This window comes from Petromyzon marinus, chromosome 51, assembly GCF_048934315.1.
Source record: "Petromyzon marinus isolate PM22_M1 ecotype Great Lakes invasive population chromosome 51, UKy_Petmar_22M1.pri1.0, whole genome shotgun sequence".
NCBI classification, from domain to species: Eukaryota; Metazoa; Chordata; class Hyperoartia; order Petromyzontiformes; family Petromyzontidae; genus Petromyzon; species Petromyzon marinus.
Genome location: NC_133717.1, coordinates 5,107,423 through 5,122,247, shown reverse-complemented (window position 1 = coordinate 5,122,247; position 14,825 = coordinate 5,107,423). Strand labels below are relative to the sequence as shown.

At 43.9% G+C, this 14,825-nt stretch overlaps 1 long non-coding RNA gene across 1 annotated transcript; it reads left to right on the top strand.

Annotated features, from left to right (window-relative positions):
• Positions 1–5,587: 5,587 nt before the first annotated feature.
• On the top strand, positions 5,588–8,111 carry LOC142931240 (uncharacterized). Its single transcript, XR_012947248.1, has 3 exons — positions 5,588–5,646; positions 6,543–6,720; positions 7,768–8,111. It is a non-coding gene; the product is annotated as an uncharacterized LOC142931240 (long non-coding RNA).
• Positions 8,112–14,825: the final 6,714 nt, after the last annotated feature.

Sequence of the window (14,825 nt, the reverse complement as noted above, 5' to 3'; positions counted from 1 at the left end):
TACTTAAAACGACGTATTCTCATCACTCGGTGAGCCGCGATGCCTTCGTTGCCACTGATGGTTCACGTACTTGACGATTAGGCTTCTTAATGGTTCGTGTGTGTGTTGAGTGATATGAATTGGGTTGAGTGGACCAGTGTTCGGCATCAATTCTTTGCGTCAAGAAGACGCCAGGTGGTGTCGTGGCAGTGTGGGGCAGAGTGCATATCATACGAACAGCGGGGTTTTCTTCTTTCACGCGGTCGGCCAGAGTTCGGCCCCGCAGCAGGTGGACGAGTTGACACGGTGCGCTGTAGGCGCGATGATCTGTCGGCAGACGGCGCCCGCAGCTCGTCTGTTGCTGTTGGCGAAGGTGCTCGCCGTTGGCGTCGCTTGGTGGCGCTCTCTCTGGCGATGACCGCCCTCTGGTGGCTGATGCTGGGATTCTCGTCAGCTTAGCTATCACTGCAGTGACCTTTGAGTGTCAAGGTTCAGAGCGGAATGCTTTTCGAGCGATACTTCTTCTGATGGTGCTGCATTCGCACGGCGTAGCATGTCGCTAAACAGCGAGTCTCGCCATTCTGGGCGAGTTGTAGAGTCTTCTTCTGCGTCGTTGGTTGGCTGGTCTTCTGGTTGGTCGCCGTCTTCTTCCGCTGGCCGATGCTGAGCTGATCCGCTGGTCGCTGACTCTTTTGCTCATGGGCGGCTGGTCGGGCTCTTTCCACCGCTGGATGATGAGCTGCGCCGCACGCGCTCTCTCCGTGGAGATGCGCACGATCACGCTCGCCGCTGGTTCGCTGGCACTCTTGCTCACGGGCGGCTGGTTGCGCTGCAGCTGGGAGCTGGCATTCGATGTAGAAATAAAAGTCTTTGAGCGATACTTCGTCTTTCAGCTCTGAACTCACGCTCGTTGATACATCGCTACTCGGCGAGCCTCGCCATCCTCAGTTGATCGCGGGGCCCCTTGGAGCCGGCCGCTCGCCGCCCTCTTCTGGCGCTCGCCGAGCTGTGCCTTGTTGAACTGTCGAGAGCTATTGTCGCTCACTCTCAAAACTTGAAAATTGTATTTGCACACCTCTTACACAACTCTGATAGCTTAGTACGATACAGTTTATCGCAATCCTCGATTCTGCAGGTGACTTAAAACATCAGGATGAATGTGGAATAACTTTCAGCGATACTCTATCGGTCCATGCCGAACTCAGCACCTAACATCACCTCGCCCCTCTTCTCTGCGGGACACAGCACCCACTGCTAATGTCTCGAGGCCATGCCTCGGAGCTGGCTTGATGTCCTCGTCCGATTTGCCGCCTCGCTGTCCCTTGCCGAGCTTAAATGTGAAATTCTCTCTCCTCTCTCCGCGTCTCTTGCGAGAGAGAAAAAAAACAGATGCCCACTCTGCGTTGTGGGGGGGGGGGTGTAGTCCGTGTGTGTATCATTAAGTCCAGCGCAGTGTGTACAGATGGCCCCCGCGATAATAAATTTCCCTCACTCTGGTGTTAAATTCCTGCTCTCCCGCGCTGTGGGAAGACAAAGGCGGCCAGGAGGCTCCTTCCTAATGGAACACAGTCTATCTTGGCTGTGTAAGCCCGTCCCATTCCGCCTGATTCCATCTCGATAACCCTTGATGTAACATTGCATCGTTATTATCTGTTTCTGTCCCCAAGATTTGTGATTTAACATTGTATTAACTTTTGCCCCTCGCCTGTATCCGAGGGTCTGGGCTATTATGTATGAGTTATTTATTTAATCTTATTCCTGATGTCCTGAGGTTAGAGAATTCGTTTTGACTTAGAAATAACTCTGACTGCCAGAACTATTCTTGAGGCTTCGGTCATTTAGTATCGAATTAATAAATGGATAATGATTCACTGATGTAGATTGTGGCCTGGTTTTTTTTTGTTCTATTCGGTAAAGTCACGTAGGTAAAAAATAAAATAACAAAAATCACGACGTTTCGGCCACAACACAAGTGGCCTTCATCAGGTGAAGGGACCGTGCTGTCATGAGGACAGCATTGGAGTGAAAACAGCCAAGCCCAGGTCGCGTCCTCTATGCTGTGTGGGAGGAAGCAAAAACGCTTTGACAAAGGAATTAGTATAGAAATGAGCACGATGTACGTAGGAGGTACATGGACCATGATAGACCAGGCGTCGGTGGGGACCCTGATGGACCAGCAGCGGGTGGGGGGGGGAGTAGAGTGAGTGAGTGGAGTGAGTGAGTGAGTGGAGTGAGTGAGTGAGTGGAGTGAGTGAGTGGAGTGAGTGAGTGGAGTGAGTGAGTGGAGTGAGTGATTCGGGTGAGTGGAGTGGAGTGAGTGGAGTGAGTGAGTGGAGTGAGTGGAGTGAGTGGAGTGAGTGAGTGGAGTGAGTGAGTGGAGTGAGTGGAGTGAGTGAGTGAGTGGAGTGAGTGAGTGAGTGGAGTGAGTGAGTGAGTGGAGTGAGTGAGTGAGTGGAGTGAGTGAGTGAGTGGAGTGAGTGAGTGGAGTGAGTGAGTGAGTGGAGTGAGTGAGTGGAGTGAGTGAGTGAGTGGAGTGAGTGAGTGAGTGGAGTGAGTGAGTGGAGTGAGTGAGTGAGTGGAGTGAGTGAGTGAGTGGAGTGAGTGAGTGGAGTGAGTGAGTGAGTGGAGTGAGTGATTGAGTGGAGTGAGTGAGTGGAGAGAAATAAGCAGTTGTGAAAGTTTGGGATACCACTACTTGAAAAAATATCTTATACCATTGAAAATTAGTTTAATGTTTGGTTTGATTTAGAACATGTTTCAATGATTGCTTCATTTGAAACCATCCTCTCGGTTGAAATTGTGTCTGTGTTTGTAAATCAGATTTGAAACCATCCTCTCGGTTGGAATTGTGTCTGTGTTTGTAAATCAGATTTGAAACCATCCTGTCGGTTGAAATTGTGTGTTTGTAAATCAAATTTGAAACCATCCTCTCGGTTGAAATTGTGTCTGTGTTTGTAAATCAGATTTGAAATCATCCTCTCGGTTGAAATTGTCTGTGTTTGTAAATCAATTGTGTCTGTGTTTGTAAATCTGATTTACAAACACAGACACAATTTCAACCGAGAGGATGGTTTCAATTTAAGCAATCATTGAAACATGTTCTAAATCAAACCAAACATAAAACTAATTTTCAATGGTACAAGATATTTTTTCAAGTAGTGGTATCCCAAACTTTCTACAACTGGTTATTTCTCTCCAGTCACTCCACTCACTCACTCCACTCACTCACTCCACTCACTCACTCCACTCACTCACTCACTCCACTCACTCACTCCACTCACTCACTCCACTCACTCACTCACTCCACTCACTCACTCCACTCACTCATTCCACTCACTCACTCCACTCACTCACTCCACTCACTCACTCACTCCACTCACTGCACTCACTCACTCACTCCACTCACTCACTCCACTCACTCCACTCACTCACTCCACTCACTCACGCCACTCACTCACTCCACTCACTCATTCCACTCACTCACTCCACTCTATCTACTCACTCACTCCACTCACTCACTCATTCCACTTACTCATTCCACTCACTCACTCCACTCACTCACTCCACTCACTCTACTCCCCCCCCCCCCCGCTGCTGGTCCGTCATGGTCCCCACCCACTCCTGGTCCGTCATGGCCCATGCACCTCCTACGTACATCATGCTCATTTTTATACTAATTCCTTTGTCAAAGCGTTTTTGCTTCCTCCCACACAGCTTAAAGGACGCGACCTGGGCTTGGCTGTTTTCATTCCAACGCTGTCCTCATGACAGCACGGTCCCTTCACCTGATGAAGGCCACTTGTGTTGTGGCCAAAACGTCGTGAATTTTGTTATTTTATTTTTAACCTACGTGACTTTACCGAATATAACTAAAGAGTATGGATCCTTGCAGTCACGAAAGCTTCAAATCTAGAATTGTGGCCTGGTTTTTAATTGGAGTGAGTGTGAGGATTGATAATGTTAGCTTATCCTTGTAGTTGAGTTCAGAACTTTAACCGTTGTTTTAATAGCAAAGAAGAGGACAATTGTTTAAACTCGCTTGTGCGCGTGGCGTCACAACTTAGCGGGCTGACGGAGGGGGGGGGTCCCTGAAGCCTGGAATTCCCCCTTCCCTTTTGGTGACCCCGGGCGGCTGTGTTACATCAAATAGGTGAATTGTCCTTTGGCAATCTGGAGATTTTTCAAATAGTCGCTAACCTCCCTTCGCAACGGAGGGCTTTATTTATTTATTTTTAATTGCCTTTTTACCATCTCCAGCTGCTGTTTGCTGGTCCTTGTCGTAGCGGATGTTATTTATTTATTTATAAAAATCCGGCAAGTATTATTAATATCAATTTTGGGAAAGGCCTATAGATACAACAACTGTCAGCTGCCCTAATGTGTCAAATACCTGGCAAATGTTATGTTGGGCAAACACACATGTGGCAAATGTTATGTTGGGCAAACAGGACGAATGATCAGCACGAGACGAAAAGAACATCAGAGAAATATTAAATACTCCCAAATACAACTGTCAGCAGTAACAGAATACGCGTGCCAACAAGGACACTCAATTGATTTTGAAAATATTCTTAGCTCTTTCGGTAAAGTCACGTTGAAGGGAAACAATAAAATAATAAAAAAATATATAAAACAATAAAATTCTCACGACGTTTCGACCATAACACAAACGGTCATCATCACCTGATCATGACCGTTTGTGTTATGGTCGAAACGTCGTGAGAATTTTATTCTTTTATATTTATTTTATTATTTTATTGTTTCCCTTCAACGTGACTTTACCGAAAGAGCTAAGAATATGAATTACTGCAGTCACGAAAGCTTTAAATCAAAATTTTATTTAGAAAATGTTGAACTTCTGTGCAAAACCAGCTACTACTGGCCAAGACTAATTAGAGAATCTTTCGAAATTGAAAGAATTGTAAATAATTGTAACCGTTCAGATAGCTACCTCCTTAGTGCTGCTTGGAAGAGAATAATCAAATAATACATTATTTAAATGCATGCCTATAAAGTGCACCATATTTCAATAGGGATTACCGTTGGTACAGCTATTTTAATACACACAATGGACAGGAAGGACAAGATGAAAGGGCTCGCATAATGCACATGCATGATGTACGTTGACTCATAATTCTCCCCCCACTTTGCGCAAGAGCGCAGAAGTGTGATCACCACATCTACGCCTCTATATAAGGAACAAAACATTTAGACTTCTCCACAAATCTGGCTGTCGCCTGATGAAGCTAGTTGTAATTACTGGTGAAACGTCATACTCAGATTGTAAATATTGTGGCTTGGCTCTCCAACACACCGGTGTGCTGTACTCGTGACGAATTGACATGTTCTGTTTACGTGACAACCCTTACTAGTTGGCTGTGTTGGGTGGTGGCTGGTTTTAACGACACATTTATATATTTACGCGGTCTAAACCCAAAAACCTCTTATGGATATTGGTCACAAAAGCCTCCGTGTTAAACTCGGTTATAACTGTTTTTGTACTGTACGCGATGTTGTTGCTGCTTGCTAAGACATCTGACTCGGTTATAACTGTGTTAGGTTTTATACTGTACACGATATTCACACAAAATGTTTTCTCATTTCCTGTTTCAGAATATGGCTTCAGTTTGGAGTTCTACAAAGTTGACCCAATACCAGCCAGCAGAGGTATTTATTAATTCTTAATTTACCGGTTTATGAACTGACCATCCTTTGGTTCATGCGCTTCTTGTACAAATTCCGTGAGTAATACAAAAATGGGTAAATTATTATTTTATGACAGTAATTGTAAGTTCAAAACGTGATTTCACGAACTACTATTGTTTTGCCAAATATAGTGCCTAGCGTAAATCCTTGTGTATTAGAGACATCTTCATCTAGCAAGTAATAGACCATGGTTGATAATATTACAATGATAGATGAATCTATGAGATGGAAAACAATGATTGACATTCTCTGGTCTGACACTGGTGAGACTAGGCCCTAAAGAAGGCTGTCTCTGGTACGGCTATTTTAGTACAAGCAATGGACAGGAAGTACCAGATCAATGGGCTCGCATAATGCGCATGCATAATGTACGTTGATTCATTAATCCTCCCCCCCCACCTTGGACAAGAAGAGTGCACAAGTGTTGTCATCACATCTACGCCTCTATATAAGGAACGAAACAGGTGGACTTCTCCACAAATCTGGCTGTCGCCTGATGAAGCTAGTTGTGATTACTAGCAAAACATATTCTTTGGGTCTTTCGGTAAAGTCGCGTAGATGGTTCAAAGAAAATAACCATCTACGTGACTTTACCGAAAGACCCAAAGAATATGAATTCCTGCAGTCACGAAAACTTTAAGTCAAGATTTACTAGCAAAACGTCGTACTCAGATTGTAAATGTTGTGGCTTGTCTCTCCAACACACCGGTGTGCTGTACTAGTGATGAATCGGCATGTTCTGTTTACATGACATCTCTTACTAATGATGGCGGGTTTGACTAGACATTTCTATATTTACGTGATCTAACCCAAAAAAAACTGTATTATAGAAGTAATTGTGTTTTGTCGTTTTTCAGAATGTGGCTGGATCCCCGTAGCAGAACGCAGAGTGAACAGCCGGATCGTGGGAGGCTACGAAGCAAGGCTCTGAGAATGGCCCTGGCAAGAGAGCCTGCACAACTTCAACAGACTGACCTGTGGGGGCTCCCTCTTCAGTGACCGCTGGGTTGTGAGTGCTGCTCATTGCTTCCAGAGGTGAGCGTTTCTGTTGCTTCATATGTCTTGTGAACACTTTACTCCGAGCTATAAATGCTCTGATACGTGCATTGTCCTGGTACTTGTTCGCCTTTGACGTTCTCTGGTCTGTCACTGGTGAAACTAGGTGCTAAAGAAGGCTGTCTCTGGTGTAGGCCAAAGACAATGCATATATTATTATCAGAGCAAGTTTATTCGCATGTTCACCACAAGTACGTGTGGTTAATACAAACTTGATTCCTTGCTAAACGTGTTTGAACATCTTAACACCTTAAATTTTTATTTAAAGCTTTCGTGACTGCAGGGATTCATATTCTTGGCTCTTTCGGTAAAGTCACGTAGAAAGCACCAAGAATATCTTAACACCTGTTTTATTGCCAGAAAGGGTAAACCCTATTTTTATGTGTCATTCTTTAAAAGGATGCATTGTGTTAAATGTTACACACACAGCAGACAAGTTTGATAATCACAACTTGCAGCCCTTTGTCAGACCGCTTTTGGGATGAAGGCCTTCGCACACCGTGTTGGTCATGGGGTGTTGTTCGACCATACCTCACCACACTGGTCACGAATAACGTTATCTGTGGTTGGGAATCAAGCTTGGGGAATTAAAACGTGGGTCAACAGTTTCGTAAGTGCAGTGTGCTAACCAATGAACCACCGCTGCTCCCACTCACACAATGAATCACAACACCATTAGAAGATATTTTTTGTAGAATTTTATTGCAGAAAGAGGCATGAATATAAGTGGAAGAGGGATGAAGCATCTCAGATTTTTTTCACATTCAGGTATAATTTTTCGAAGTGCACTTGCAATCGTGATGCGTGCCGGCGCCACAGTCCAAATTTGCTTACTTGTTAAACTGACCCACACCAATTACTCAGTTGAGATTATACAGAGCAGCAGTCATCACCCCTACCGAAAGAACTTGGCAGGACCCTCCTGAAAAAGTCCTGAGACTCAATGAGGCTTACCTTGGTAAAAAAAAACATAATGCCCTATATTATTTTATGCTGACTGTGGTGGCTGTGTATTTACCCCCCTAGTAACAACCCAAACACCTGGACGGTATACCTGGGCCTGCACTCTCAGAACGATCTCAGCGCTTCAACTGTCGTGGCCAGAAGCGTCAACAGAATCCTCATCCACGAGCGCTACAACGGAAGCAGCCATGACTATGACATTGCTCTTATGGAGCTGTCAGAACTTGTTTCCTTCATCGATTACATACAGCCAGTTTGCCTCCCACCTCGCTTTCAGAAGTTTCCCTACCCAGGGAAATCATGCTTCATTTCTGGTTAGGGAAAACTTTTTGAAGGTGGTAAGTCCATAGGTGAAATATTCCAAACCTGGGAAAACACGTGATTTCAGAAGATACTGTGACCACTAAATAGAGCATAGTTTGAGATATTATTTAGTATCCATATCTCAGTGTCTATGGTGTAAGAACAAAGCAACCACAGTATTGTCATGTTTTGAGCCTCCACACGACCCGATTAACATTCTAATAAAATCGATCTTCTCATAGAAAGCAGTTCCCTTCTGTTTAAACTCAGGATTACAGCCCTTGAGTTGTTTACGTTGGGTTAAATGTAGCACCTCTAATGTACAACATATACAAATATTCAAAAAATCCATTGCTATGCCCACGATGCAAGGCATGTATTGTGGCTTTAATGTATGAATCGGTGCAATGTTATTTTCTGGCGGCACAAGTTAAACATAATCGATAGTTGAACATTTATTTTATTTCGGGGGAATGTTTGTATAATGAAAAACAAATATAATATACACATCTCTTCTACTGAACAAATCATTTGATTTAATGGAGGCCCAAATCTTTGTTAGGAAACATTTTTTTGTAAAAATCCATTGGAATAATGATGGCAGTCGGGTAGCAGAGCTCTCTGGTGCTCGAGGAATATCTGTAATAGGCATTAAGCTGATATACAGGTGATATGTTGTTTACATTTAAATGTACCACGATCTAAGTCGTGATGAAATATAGTACTTCACTCTAAGATGTTTTCTTGTTCGTGTTTTTGTTTGTTGTGGTTGCACCCGATTCAAGAGCCGAATGGCTCACAGGGCTATACCAAAATAAATAAGAAACTGAAACACGGTTTCCAACACGAATTCTTGTACTTAACAGGCTACACACCCGACCAGCTTCAGGAGGCTTCAGTAGAGATCTTCAAGACGTGCGTCACACCAGGGCCGCAGGCCTATAGCCCATATCTAATCACCAACAGGATGCTGTGTGCAGGGTACCTCGAAGGAGGGGTGGACACCTGCCAGGTGAGCTGCATAACAACCAACAAGATGCAACTCTCTTGCCTATAAACCATCTGGAGCACATGACGACTATGGGCCCAATTATGTTCCACCAGGGGGAACTTGGAAAGCAAACTTCTCCAGTCAATTCATGAACACCTTCCCTGGTCAACACAGCACATGAGTTTGTGAGTTTTGGTTTAATAACTACATAAAAAAGAGACTGGTTTTGCACAAGGAGGCTGCAAAAAAACACATTTGTGATGCAATTCGCTTGTCACATTAAAGTTACTTAAGACGCCTGTGTGTAAATGGCCTGATATAAAAACCATTGTCATAGTGTGCGTAAGAAAACTATGGGAATATGTAATGAAGAAAATACTTTATGGAAATATATAAAAATATATAACATTTTCACTGTTTTTGTGGTATTCCAAAAATCATGGCATATTTGATTGGGTAAGATGGTTTACTAGTTGGGGTGGAAAATGGCAATGATCCTTCATAATGTGAAAGACTGAAAGCTGCTCTTATGAAATTTAAACTTTCTTTTTAAAAACTGATTCACACGAAGCGACATGCTATTTGCCACAACAATCCGTAATATATCTAAAGCATTTGGAAACCGATGTATGCTTAATAGTAATCTGGTGAATAAAGATTTTAAATGTGTAAAGTATAACATGTGTGTGCCTGGGTGACTTTTGGTCAAATCTTGAGATTAGGGACCTCAAGTGGGAATTGAACATCAGCTCCCTCACCAAGAAAGCTCAACAGAGGATGTACTTTCTACGGCAGCTGAAGAAATTCAACCTGCCAAAGACAATGATGGTGCAATTCTATACAGCGATCATTGAATCCATCCTCACCTCCTCCATAACCGTCTGGTACACTGCTGCCACTGCCAAGGACAAGAGCAGACTGCAGCGTATCATCCACACTGCTGAGAAGGTAATTGCCTGCAATCTACCGACCCTCGAGGACCTGCACACGACAAGGTCTATGAGGCGAGCGAGGAAGATTATGGCCGATTTCTCCCACCCTGGACACTCTCTGTTTCAGCTACTCCCCTCCGGCAGAAGGCTTCGGTCCATCAGGACCAAAACCTCACGCCATAAAAACAGTTTCTTCCCATCTGCTGCTGGCCTGTTAAACAAGGCCAAGGGCTAACACTGTTTTTAACATTTGATCTACATAACGACACGTTGCTGATATTAACTATGTTTCCGTATTTGTATTTTTAAATTATATCTTAAAGCTATTTTATATTCGATATTTATTTAATTTTATATACTTCAGCCCCTTAGTGTTAGACTTTTAACCCTTATTATAGTAAGACTTGTTTAAAACTTATTTAAGATTTTAGATTCCTATATGTTGAATGTATGCACCATCCTGCCAAAGTAAATTCCGTGTCGGTGTGAACTTACATGGCGAATAAAACCCTTTCTGATTCTGATTCTGATAAAAAGTTATACGACTTTCTATCAAAACCTCCGCCGCAGGGGCCGATCTTGACACTGCTGTCACAAGTCATCAACAAGTCCAATCAGTTCCAAATCGTCTTGTGCCACATAAGTCAATCTCTTTTCGAGCCTGTGCCACACCTGTTTAGACTCAACTAGTCGAACAGAAGCTGATTCGGCATGCGGTAGATGTGCATGCAACATATATGACTCAGACAACTCAGCCCTCGCTTGACAGAGGGGCTCACTGATGATGGGAATGCATCCAGATCTTTGAAGGATCTGTGAGCTCACACAATCGTCTGGTTAAACCCAGGATTGTAAGCAGGCTAGCCTGAATGTTTAAAACCGGCACAGATGTTCCATTCGAGGGCTCCACATTTCGCAACCTTAGAGAAGTGACAACTGTGGTGGAGAAAACCCAGAGCTTTGAAGTGATAGACCAAGTTCCTTCCACACAGCGTTACGCAGATAATGAAAATATACTGCCGCTCGAGTGATTCGTATTGAGGCATGGGCTCCCAAAACAGGAGCTAGTCATAATCACACTAGCCAGGTATGGAGCATTTTATGAAAGAAAATACCCAGGCAGGTGCTTTGTGTTTGTGGGGCTGATGGTAAGGCATCATCTATTCGTAGCGAGCACCTATGAAGGCCGGAAGAGTTCACAAGGTGTTGGATGGCCAGCACCATGGCAAACCGCCTTTGTCTCCGCAGTTGCGATGCTTACCACACCAGGTACTCATTTGAGGCTGAGTCGACCTTGGGGAGGCCCAAGAACGGTTCAGATAATCGTCACTGGTGTTAGCGGGAATCGAACTCGTGTTGCTGGGTTTATAGCGCTGCGGACTAACCATTGCACCCCATCGCTCCCCACTATTCATGTTTCTCTCAACAACATAGATCCCCCGTATAGCCTTAACAGATTAATGGGAGAAGTGCTGTTAGTGAGAACCCATGAAGGCCGACACGCCACACGAGGGAGTGGGTGGCCAGCACTACGCCCGGCCGCCTTTGTCTCCCTAGTGGCGATGTTTACACCGCACCAGGTAATCGTTTTAGGTTGAGTCGCCCTAGGGGAAGTCCTGGACCGGTTCAGATTATCGTCACTGGTGTTGTCCGTGAGCGGGAATCGGGACTTGGGTCGCCAGGTAGCGCAGCGCGTTAACTGCTACACTACCGCTCCCCATATTTGTTTCTCTCACAAACTCTCACACACGCTTTTTCTCTGTGTCACTCCCTCTCACGCAAACACACACTCTCTGTCCCTCTCTCATTCTCTCTCAATGATTCACTCCGTCTCACGCTCTGTCTCAACAACACTCTCCATCACATTGCACACTCTCTGTCCCTCTCTTTTCCCCACACACGCATTCTGTCAATCGCACTCTCTGCTACATCACTTACTGTCTCTCTAAAACTAACTCTCTCTGCATCTCTCCCTGTCCATCTCTCGCACTTTCACACACTCTGTATCTCTCTGTCACTCTGTCACTGTCTGTCTCTCCCCGTCCCTCTCTCACACACTCTGTATCTCTCCCTGTCCTTCTACACTACCGATCCCCACACACACAAAGCCTTAACATACATTTGGGGCAAGTGCTGCTTGCGAGCACCTATTAAAAGCCTGCACGTACAAAGGGGGGATGGGTGGCCAGCACCACGCCCGACCGCCTTTGTCTCCCCAATGGCGATGTTTAGACACCGCACTAGGCACCCATTTGAGGCTGAGTTCACCAGAAATATCGCTACATATTACCTGGTGATGCCACATAAATAATAAATAACTCATCAAATAAGGGCCTACTGCAAGATAACTTCGCCTCTTATATGTGTAATGTATTTTCCATTTAAGTCCGCAGAGTGATTGACGAACGCGTTCGTGTTTAGAGACCACCAGCCCTGGATATCCCGGCCAGGCTGGTCGTGGTCACGTGACAGACGCGCGCCTCCCACGTGACCGGTGGTGACGTCACGCGAAGACGTTGGACGTGACGTCAATCTCAGCAGTCCACCGTCACCACAGAAGCCGCTGGTTCCGAAGAGGCGGAGCTCAATCTGCTTCTACATCGCGTCGTGTAGGAATTTATTTATTTATAAAGATGTACATCTTCATGAAGGACATCAACAGCGCTACGATGAAGACCAACTCACAAGGTTTGTGTGTGTGTGGTCAACCTGCCGTAGCGCTCACCAATAAATCAGAATCAGTTTTTTTAGCCTGGAAAAATCCGATGAGCTATGAAGCTCTTAAATTTCGATTTAAAGCTTTCGTGACTGCAAGCATTCATCTTCTTTGGTTCTTTCGGTAAAGCCACGTAGAATGAGAATAAAATAATAAATTGATAAAATAACACAATAATCTCACGACGTTTCGGCCACAACACAAGCGGCCTTCATCAGGTGAAGGGACGAGACTGGAGGACAGCGCTCCAGACAGTCTCGTCCCTTCACCTGATGAAGGCCGCTTGTGTTGTGGCCGAAACGTCGTGAGAATATTATTGTGTTATTTTATTTTATCAATTTATTATTTTATGAAGCTCTTGTTTAACATGTCCAGTAAAATATGTACACGATAAACTTTATTACACACCACACACACGGCTAACTCATCACTCGTGTAAAATGAACACGGGCCGTCCATAAATGACATCTAGCACCTAGTGGGGGGGGGGGGTCAGACATTTGTGACGATCCATGTCTTGCTCCCAGCGCGTGTAGACAGCCTCAGGCCTTAGCTTGGCCCGACGCTGGGCCCACCAATTGCTGAACTATCTGGAGAATTGTGGAGGGAGGTACACATGTGCAGACACAGAGACACCCTTACACACGTGCATATTAATTCGTTCATCAACTCTAGGTTGGCTATTTCATAGCTTTACACTGCGTTTTCAGGTTTTACCATGTGAACATCCCAAGCACGTGGAGCGAAACGTCAAGACATGCCAAACAATATGCAGTATAACACAAAACATGTCAGAGAGCTGTACAGAACAACTGCTAAAACCTAAGTAGTAGCTGTTTTTCATTTAGCTCGTTGTCAATCCACTACACTCTTGTCAGTCATGGGAGTTGCTTGTCTAATATTATGAAACTATATAGCAAGTGTCTGATCGGAATAACGCATGATACTCACGAGGTGAACTTTGTCCAGTTGACTGGTGTTCACTGCTTAGCCGGTGCACACTGCTAACAAGCTGTCGACCTGAGTTTTATTCCCAGCCGTGGCTAACCTCAGTGGGGAGTGGTATCTGAATCAGTTCTGCGCACTAGCTTCACCAACCCGAAATGAAGACAGTGGTGATGTATGGTCAGATAAGCCCCAGGACCCAACTGGCATGAGGCACCCCTCATTGAGCAGTGGATTGACAGCACTGTACATGTGCATGTGGGTCTGGAATGCTATTGCCAATAAACTTCAACTTGAATCACTACCTATGAGATCTTCACTCAAAACTGCTCTAGAGGAGTTGTACACCCCTAGCTGCCACTGCTATTCAGTGGCCTAAAATATGGCTCTAGATTTTGGTGTTATAATTTATTTATGTAGTTTATTGTTAAAAATTCGGTCACAGTCCCTATGATCACTGTTACATTGCATTTATGGCTTTTATTTTGGTGATTTCGAAAACGTTTTTTTTTGTTTTTGGCCATGTTTTTGTTTATTGTAGTACGGAGTTAGACTGATGGCCTTAATCTTAGTTGTCTTGTGGTTGTTGTTGTTATTTGACTTGCATCCCACTGGGATTTTTGCACACAGCGTTGGTGTACGGTGCTATTTCAGGAATATTTTTATAGTTTTTTTCCTGGATTTTCTGTTTGCACAGTCACATAATCACTTTAAGATGTTTTCTTGTTCATGTTTTTTGTTTGTTGAGGTTGCACCCGATTCAAGAGCCGAATGGCTCACAGGGCTATACCAAATAAATAAACTATGAAACTATGATGATGTGTGACGGGGGGGGTGGGGTGGGTTTGAGAAATGTGACGTCACATCAAAATGCGCCACTTTAAATAAATATAGAATTGTTATAACACAAATTTTTATTTATTAATTTTCATTATTAACTATTTGATTATTTAAATTTACTAAGGTCTCCTTTTATTTATTCCATGAAGGAGCATTTTGCTTTTCCATGGGAGAATGGAGAAGCTTACATTTTGAATTTGTTTTAATGATTGTTATGAAACATTTTGATTCTAATGATTCTACCAGGGTTTTTCATTCTGTGGAATGAATATTTGATTGTTATAATTGTACTCTACATTTTGCTTTGTTATACCACAAAGTTTAAAGTATTTTTTTAATAGTTATAATTACTTTTTATATTTTATGATTATAAGATAATTTCAATATATTCTGA